The following is an 8,660-nucleotide window of genomic DNA, read 5'->3' on the forward strand; positions in this document are numbered from 1 at the left end:
GGCCAAAGGCATATCCCAGCTCCCCATCATCTAATGGAGGAACAGGTACCTCATGTGCATGGGGTGCCTGAACCTCAGCCCTGGGAAAGAACGCTCCTAACAGAACCCCAAGTAGATAGGGACATCTAAAGCCAATATTAACGTGAGTACCTGCCGACGACGGCCTTACCTCACGGTGCTCAAAAGCACAGCGGATCAAATCAATGCGATGATCAGCGCCCCGAGAAATGCAATGCATTATTCAGTACCAATTGGCGTGTGGAATGGACACACTAACCACCTTGGTGAGGTTCGAGGCCTATCTAAAACCTCTGCCTTACTTTGGGTACGGCACCCGGTTGCAATGCAACTCCAAGTAGATAGGGACAGTAGGAATCTCGTTAATCCATTCATGCGCGTCACTAATTAGATGACGAGGCATTTGACTACCTTTAGAGAGTCATAGTTACTCCCGCCGTTTACCCGCGCTTACTTGAATTTCTTCACTTTGACATTCAGAGCACTGGGCAGAAATCACAATGGGTCTCATGCATAAAAACGAGTAAAAGCGCTGAGTTGAGGCATGTGAGCAATTGCGCGTAAGTCGAGTTCGATCAAACAGCAACAGCTTTTGCTCAATTTCGTATGCATAAAAATGAGTTCAAACCAATTGCAATTACTTGAGCAAAGGGAGATCAAACATCTAATGTGATAGAAGTGCAAACGTGTCGTCAAGTGAAAGTGAAGTAGAAGTAGGATCAAATAATAATAATAAAATAGAAACTTACGACATTTTTAAATTTTTAGTAGAAAAACTAAAACAAAATAAATATTTGCTAGAAAAAGGTCAATTACCAAGCATTAAAAATAAAATAAACATACACTAGAAACATGTGTAAAAGAAATTGAGCAAAAATTGGGCATTCAATTAACGGGGAAAGCATTAAGTTCGGGTGTAACCGAACATTTTATACTCTCTAAATTCCGATTAATCATTTAATTTTATTACTATAACATACAATTTGACTCACATATTCGTCATATATATGGTATAAAGTACATTGAAAGTTGGAAACCTTAATATTAGGTACATGGAAGCTAGCTGAAGTTATGACCCGACGATTCAGATTGACTTCACAGTTCTGGTTATAGGAAGTAGGCGTTGTTATGAACCGATTTGGCCTATTTTCACAACATATTATTGGGATGGCTGGAATATATTATGAACCTATTTTCACAACATATTATTGGGATGGCTGGAATATATTATGAACCGAATTTCATTGAAATTGGTGGATTAGTTTCTGTCGTATGGGTTTGTGGGAGGAGCCAATTTGAACTTTTGTATTCCAATTTGAGTGCAGCTTTTATGTACCATCTTTATAACGAAATTTCAGGTTTCTGGGGTTTTTCCTTACTTTTCCTTTCCTATTAAAGCATTTTTAGTAGTTTTCAACATAACCTTTGCATGGGAGGTGGGCGTGGTTATGATCCGATTAAAAGATATGGTTTTAGAGAGTTTGGTTGATATAGCTTTTGTATGTAGTTTACGAGATATGTACAAAAATTACATCCAAATATGCCCCTTTACAGCGCGATTCTTTGTACCTAATTTTACTTTCATAGCTTATTTTATGGCTTAGTTATGGCACTTTATGCCTTTTCGGGTTCCGCCATTTTGTGGACGAAATCAATCTTCATATAGTGCCAAAAAACACGTCTACTAATTTCAGGAAGATATGTGACTATTTTTACTCAAGTTACAGTTTGCGCGGACGGATAGACGGACGGACGGACGGACAGACAGACAGATATCCGGATTTGAACATTACTATGCAATTTTGAGGTTATACCATTTTGGAATCCAGGAACTGCACAAAATATTAAATATAGTCAAATGTTATCAATGTTACTGAGGGCATCACTAAGTGTTTCTTCTGACTTCTCAAAAAAAATAATAAGCCAACCAACAGATGCTAGTGTCATCAAACCTATGTATTTATCATTTTATTATTAATTATATAATAAAAAAAAATTAATAATTAAGAATACAAACCTATATAATTTTTTATCCTCACTTGTTAAATTTGTTTTACGCTGTTGATAACATTTTATATTTCTTTGTGGCACAAAATATTCAGCCATGATTCCTTTTTAGTGTACGCGAGTCAACTATAATGCAGCCTCAACAAAATTTGAGCAAGAGCTCACAAAAGAAAGCAAAAGCTTGTTTTTATGCATATGAAAATGAGCACTAGCTCATCTAACTTCGTTCATACTGAGCACGATGAGATCAAACGGAATCAGCGAGTAAAAGCAAGCACATCAAATTTTATTATGCATACGACAAGCACCTTTTACTCAAAAAATCGAGTCCGAGCTCAAGCTCACGTTTTATGCATGAGGCCCATTGTGTCAACACCCGTGAGGGCCATCACAATGCTTTGCTTTAATTAGACAGTCGGATTCCCCAAGTCCGTGCCAGTTCTGAATTGATTGTTAATTGATAATCGTTATAATTAAATAAGAATATATATCTTGCGATATAATTCTTATAAAATTTTAGCAAGAAAGTTCCACAATTGGCTACGTAACTACTATCCGGGGAACAAGAACCGAAATTCTCTATTTACCCAGAACGAGTACATAAACCATGGTATTGCTTCCAAATCAAGCCCAACTATCTCAATGTTCAGAGCCAATCCTTATCCCGAAGTTACGGATCTAATTTGCCGACTTCCCTTACCTACATTATTCTATCGACTAGAGACTCTTCACCTTGGAGACCAGCTCCGGATATTGGTACGGCCTGTTGAGAAGTTTGCGTAACCCCACCATAAATTTTCAAGGTCCGAGGAGAAAATATCGACACAACAGTAAATGTCATGCTCTTCTAGTCCATCTACCATATCTCTCTTCGAGAGACTTCCATGGTAGTACGACTATAAAACAGAAAAGAAAACTCTTCCGATACCTCTCGACGGCTTCTTTATGGTCGTTCCTGTTGCCAGGATGAGCACAAGGCCCATTTTTAATAACAAACGGATACTCAACAGGTTACGGAATTGGAACCGTATTCCCTTTCGTTCAAAATTATTCAAGTGTTTAATTACTATGAAGAAAACATAATAATATATTCTCAACAATTCATTAAAACTTGAAAATTTTCGGCTTTCGCCTTGAACTTAGGACCGACTAACTCGTGATCAACCACTGTTCACACGAAACCCTTCTCCACTTCAGTCCTCCAAGGTCTCATTCGATTATTTGCTACTACCACCAAGATCTGTAAAAATGGCGGCTCCATGTAGGCTTACGCCAAACACTTCTAAGCACACCATTGTACCCTCCTACTCACTAAAGTTTCAAAATTTATAATCCAACCGAAATTGTATTATAAATCATGTACTTTAGCGGTAATTATTATTAACCCAAACGATTACCCTCCTCCCGCCCAACCGACGCGTGGGGCGCAGTCCGCATACGAGCGGAATTTGCCGAGTCTAGAAAGGCAAGAGATTTTTAAGCGTCCGGTTCTCATACTGCTCAGCTACAGAAAGAAACATTTCAACAGCTGAGATTTAAAAATATATAAAAACAAAAAGTTAAAAATTTCTGAATATTATTTATTAAGAGAAGACAAAATAGTTTTTTTGATGCTAAATATTGAGTCAGATGGATCAAATGTGCTGGAATGCGAATTAAAATCATGACATATTCGGCAGAATGGTTCATTTAACTCAAAATTTGTTCTAGAAGATTTTAGAAATAATGGTCTAAACTGCCTGGATGAACGCAATGGGACATTAAACTTAATATCAGACAAAAGGAATGAACTACAAACTAAACCATTCAGAAGTTTTACTAGAAAAATTATACCTAGCATTTCTCTGCGACTAGTGAGTGTGGGAAGACTTATAAGTTTTAAACGACTAGTATACGGGGGAAGATTCAATCTTGAATCCCAATGTAAGTGGCCTAAAGCAAAAAGTAAAAATTGTTTTTGAACGGACTCAAGCTTATCAGAATGGGATTGATAGCTAGGATTCCATACCACAGAACCATACTCCAATATAGGCCTTACCAATGTTGTAAAAAGAATTTTAGTAATATACGGATCACTAAATTCTTTAGACCAACGTTTAACAAAGCTAAGAGCACCTTTAGCTTTTAAGACAATTGAATTTACATGAGAATTAAAATTTAGTTTAGGGTCCATATTAACTCCTAAATCAACAAAGCTAAAAACTTGCTCTAAACTGAAGTTATTTATTACATAGGGAGAAAGATCAACAGTTCTACGGGAAAAGCACATCGTTTTACACATGCCACATTCAGTGGCATATCATTTTTGTGACACCAAGTAACTAAATTATTTAAATCCGATTGCAACTCAGTCCTTTCGTTATGAGAAGTATATGATTTAAAAAGTTTTACATCATCCGCATATAATAAAATTTCTGAAAACTTAATTACTGAAGGTATATCATTGATGAACAACAAGAACAGAATCGGGCCGAGATGACTACCCTGTGGAACCCCTGAAGTGACACTAATTGAATCGGATAAAGTATTATTAAATAAAACTTGTTGTTTTCTGTTTGTAAGATATGAGGATACCCATTCAAGAAGTCTTGGTTGAAAACCAAGAAGATTCAGTTTTTGCAAAAGAATTGAGTGGTTTACTCTATCGAATGCTTTACTAAAGTCTGTATATATAACATCAGTATTCTTATTATCCCTAAAACCCATTGACACATGGTTTACAAATTCAAGCAAGTTAGTTACTGTAGATTTCCCTTTACAAAATCCATGCTGAGAGAATGAAATTAAAGGAGAGATTAAGAAAGTTATTTGGTCAGTGACAATAGCTTCAAAAAGTTTGGGTATAGCTGACATTTTAGCTATCCCCCTATAGTTCTCAACAGATGATCTAACTCCACTTTTATGCAAAGGTAATATAAAAGAGTTTTTCCACATTGACGGAAAAATACCTTGTTTAAGAGATAGGTTAAAAAGCTTAGTTAAGGGCAGATAGATATATTTTGCGCAATTTTTAAGAAAGCTTGAGGGAATCATATCAGGGCCATATTTAAACGAATCTTTTAACGTAACTAAATAATTTAAGACATCTGTTTCAGAAATAATTGGTGTATTAATTACAGTACTCGGACATAACACTTGATGATATGGCACATTCATAGGGTAGTTTGAACAATAATTGGATTTGAAGAATTCTGCAAACATAATTGTCACATGACAATGTTGATTTATATTTCATCGCGGACGGAAAATTTGAAATCCTACGTTTGGAGTTAACGAAATCATAAAACAATTTCGGATTACGAATAATATTATTTTTTACTTTGATTATGTAGATTTTATAACATTTTTTGTTAAGTTCCTCAAACTGACGACGCAATTTAGAATATTTTAAATAGTCAACAAGAGCTCCAGTTCTTTTATAAAGTTTAAAAGCACGAGCTTTTTTATTTTTTAATTTACATAGCTCATTCGAATACCACAAATTTGAACTTTTTCTTTTGATAATAAAACATTTCGGAACAAATCTTTCAAAAATATTATAAATTGTTTCATTAAAATGTGATACATTTAATTCAATATTACCACTATAATCAGGCCAAGTCAATTTAGAAAGTTCACAATTAATCTTTTTGAAGTTAGCTTTCGCAAAGTTGAACCGAGAACAAAGGTCCTGTTTGTTGCATACAAGTAATTCGTCTATGATTTCGATATTAATTTCCAAGGCAGGGTGATAAGAGTCCTCTGGCAAAACTAAAGGATCAGATCGGACCACAGAAACTGTTGAAGTATTATCAACATAGACCAAATCTAAGAATTTACCAAACTTGTTCGGAATTAAGTTAATTTGGTTAAGACCCATCCCAGACATTTCTTCCAAAAACTCATTAAAGCTTAAACGAGTGCAAAAAGGGGTAATGCAATCGTCAACAGATTTCCAAGATACACACGGTAAGTTGAAATCGCCTAGAACAATTATGTAATCAGTATTCTTAGCAATTGAAAAAACATTATTTATTAAAGAAGCATGCTGCGTATATACAGATAAGTCCGAATGAGGCGGAATATAAGATAAAGTTAGATAAATAGAACATCTATTAATACAAATTCGTATGCACTTAAATTCAATAAAGTCCACATGAGGAACTTCTACTTCTTCAGATGGAATTGAAGAATGCACAGCAAATAGTACACCCCCCCCGACTCTGTTCAGTCGATCGCATCTAAAGATTTGAAATTCACTATTTAATATTTCGTTATCAAAGATATGAGGTTTAAGCCAAGTTTCAGTAAAAGCGATGACTTTAAAATTACAATTAGTGCTGTTCAAATACAATTCTTTTAATTTTGTATTTAAACCCCTTACATTTTGATAGTGAATTTGTAATGAATTTTTTATAATTAGTTTTTTGAATCCGCGGCATTTTTTGGAATATGAGCAATTACAGTTTGTTTTTGTTGCTTTTGCTCGAATTCGCGCACGAAAGCACCAGGTGGCCAAAATGATTCATCAAGTAGCAATTGAAAATTAACAGCTGAAACGCCAATCTTGAAAGAAGATATGTTTCTTTCGTATTTAAAGTTAAATTTTCTGACATCAATATCAATATCGTTAATTTTCAATTTCGACGAGATGTAAAACTTTATATCTTCGATTGTGGTATCCGAAGCGAATCTCGAAACGAAAATTGATTTTCGTTGAGGTATTACTACCAAATTTTTTGCCACAAACTCAGAGTTAATAGGAGGCGGATCCTGACTAGTAGGGTGAATAGGTATACAACTTAAGCGCCATCCATTTTAAGGGCTAGTTGCTTCGGAAGGTGAGTTGTTACACACTCCTTAGCGGATTACGACTTCCATGTCCACCGTCCTGCTGTTTTAAGCAACCAACGCCTTTCATGGTATCTGCATGAGTTGTTAATTTGGGCACCGTAACATTACGTTTGGTTCATCCCACAGCGCCAGTTCTGCTTACCAAAAGTGGCCCACTGGGCACATTATATCATAACCTCAACCTTCATATCAAGAAAGGTGAGGTTCTTACCCATTTAAAGTTTGAGAATAGGTTAAGGTCGTTTCGACCCTAAGGCCTCTAATCATTCGCTTTACCAGATAAGATTATTTTACATAATATTTAAATGCACCAGCTATCCTGAGGGAAACTTCGGAGGGAACCAGCTACTAGATGGTTCGATTGGTCTTTCGCCCCTATACTCAATTCTGACAATCGATTTGCACGTCAGAACTGTTTCGGTCTTCCATCAGGGTTTCCCCTGACTTCAACCTGATCAAGTATAGTTCACCATCTTTCGGGTCACAGCATATATGCTCAAGGTACGCTCCAGTTAGAGGTATAAATAACAATAAATTATCATTATACATAACTATATGGAACGCCCCGGGATTGAATTAATAGTAAAATATTTCACTAAAAATTAATCCCATTATATAAAAGTTAAGTTAATTTCGCCATTAGGTTTAATATAACCCAATGACTTGCACATATGTTAGACTCCTTGGTCCGTGTTTCAAGACGGGTCCCGAAGGTATCCTGAATCTTTCGCATTGTTAATCATATAAATGCATACAATTAATATTAAAATCAATGATAATAATATTATTGTAAAATTCAAAAGAATTTAAGCATTATATATGTAAAATCTATCAACACTTTATCAAATCATCAGTATTTATTCTATGTTAATAAGCTAAAAGCAAATTAATTTGAATAAACTTAACACCAATGATCTTTTGATAAATATTTTATTATGTTAATAGATTACAATGTCCTTATATGAAAAAAATGCACACTATTACTATAATATTATAAATATCACAGTTATAATGATGAATTTTTCATAATGGATATTCAGGTTCATCGGGCTTAACCTCTAAGCAGTTTCACGTACTATTTAACTCTCTATTCAGAGTTCTTTTCAACTTTCCCTCACGGTACTTGTTTACTATCGGTCTCATGGTTATATTTAGTTTTAGAAGGAGTTTACCACCCACTTAGTGCTGCACTATCAAGCAACACGACTCTTTGGAAATATCTTTCTAGTAATCATTAACGTTATACGGGCCTGGCACCCTCTATGGGTAAATGGCCTCATTTAAGAAGGACTTAAATCGTTAATTTCTCATACTAGATATTAAGATATTCCATACACTGCATCTCACATTTGCCTTATAGACAAAGTGACTTAGTGCTGAACTATTTTCTTTTCGCTCGCCGCTACTAAGAAAATCCTTGTTAGTTTCTTTTCCTCCCCTCATTAATATGCTTAAATTCAGGGGGTAGTCCCATATGAGTTGAGGTTGTATAAAAATATTTATATTTATTTTATATTTTAGCTTTTTGCTATTTTAAAGAAACATACATAATTATTTTTTTTAACACCAATAATTTTCTTAATAATAAATATTCAATCTTTTCATCCCGTATGTACTACTTTTCATTATAACAACAATATTATTTTCTTGCTTTTTTACATTTAAAGGCAATCCTAGAATAAAATAATATTTTATGCTAGACGTTCCTCTAAATGTATATATTATTTGAAATAATATTGAAATTTTATTGTTTTTGGGAATACTAAGATTCTTATTTATTATAAAATTTCGTTCAAATATGA

Source organism: Zeugodacus cucurbitae, chromosome X, assembly GCF_028554725.1.
Source record: "Zeugodacus cucurbitae isolate PBARC_wt_2022May chromosome X, idZeuCucr1.2, whole genome shotgun sequence".
Taxonomy (NCBI): Eukaryota; Metazoa; Arthropoda; class Insecta; order Diptera; family Tephritidae; genus Zeugodacus; species Zeugodacus cucurbitae.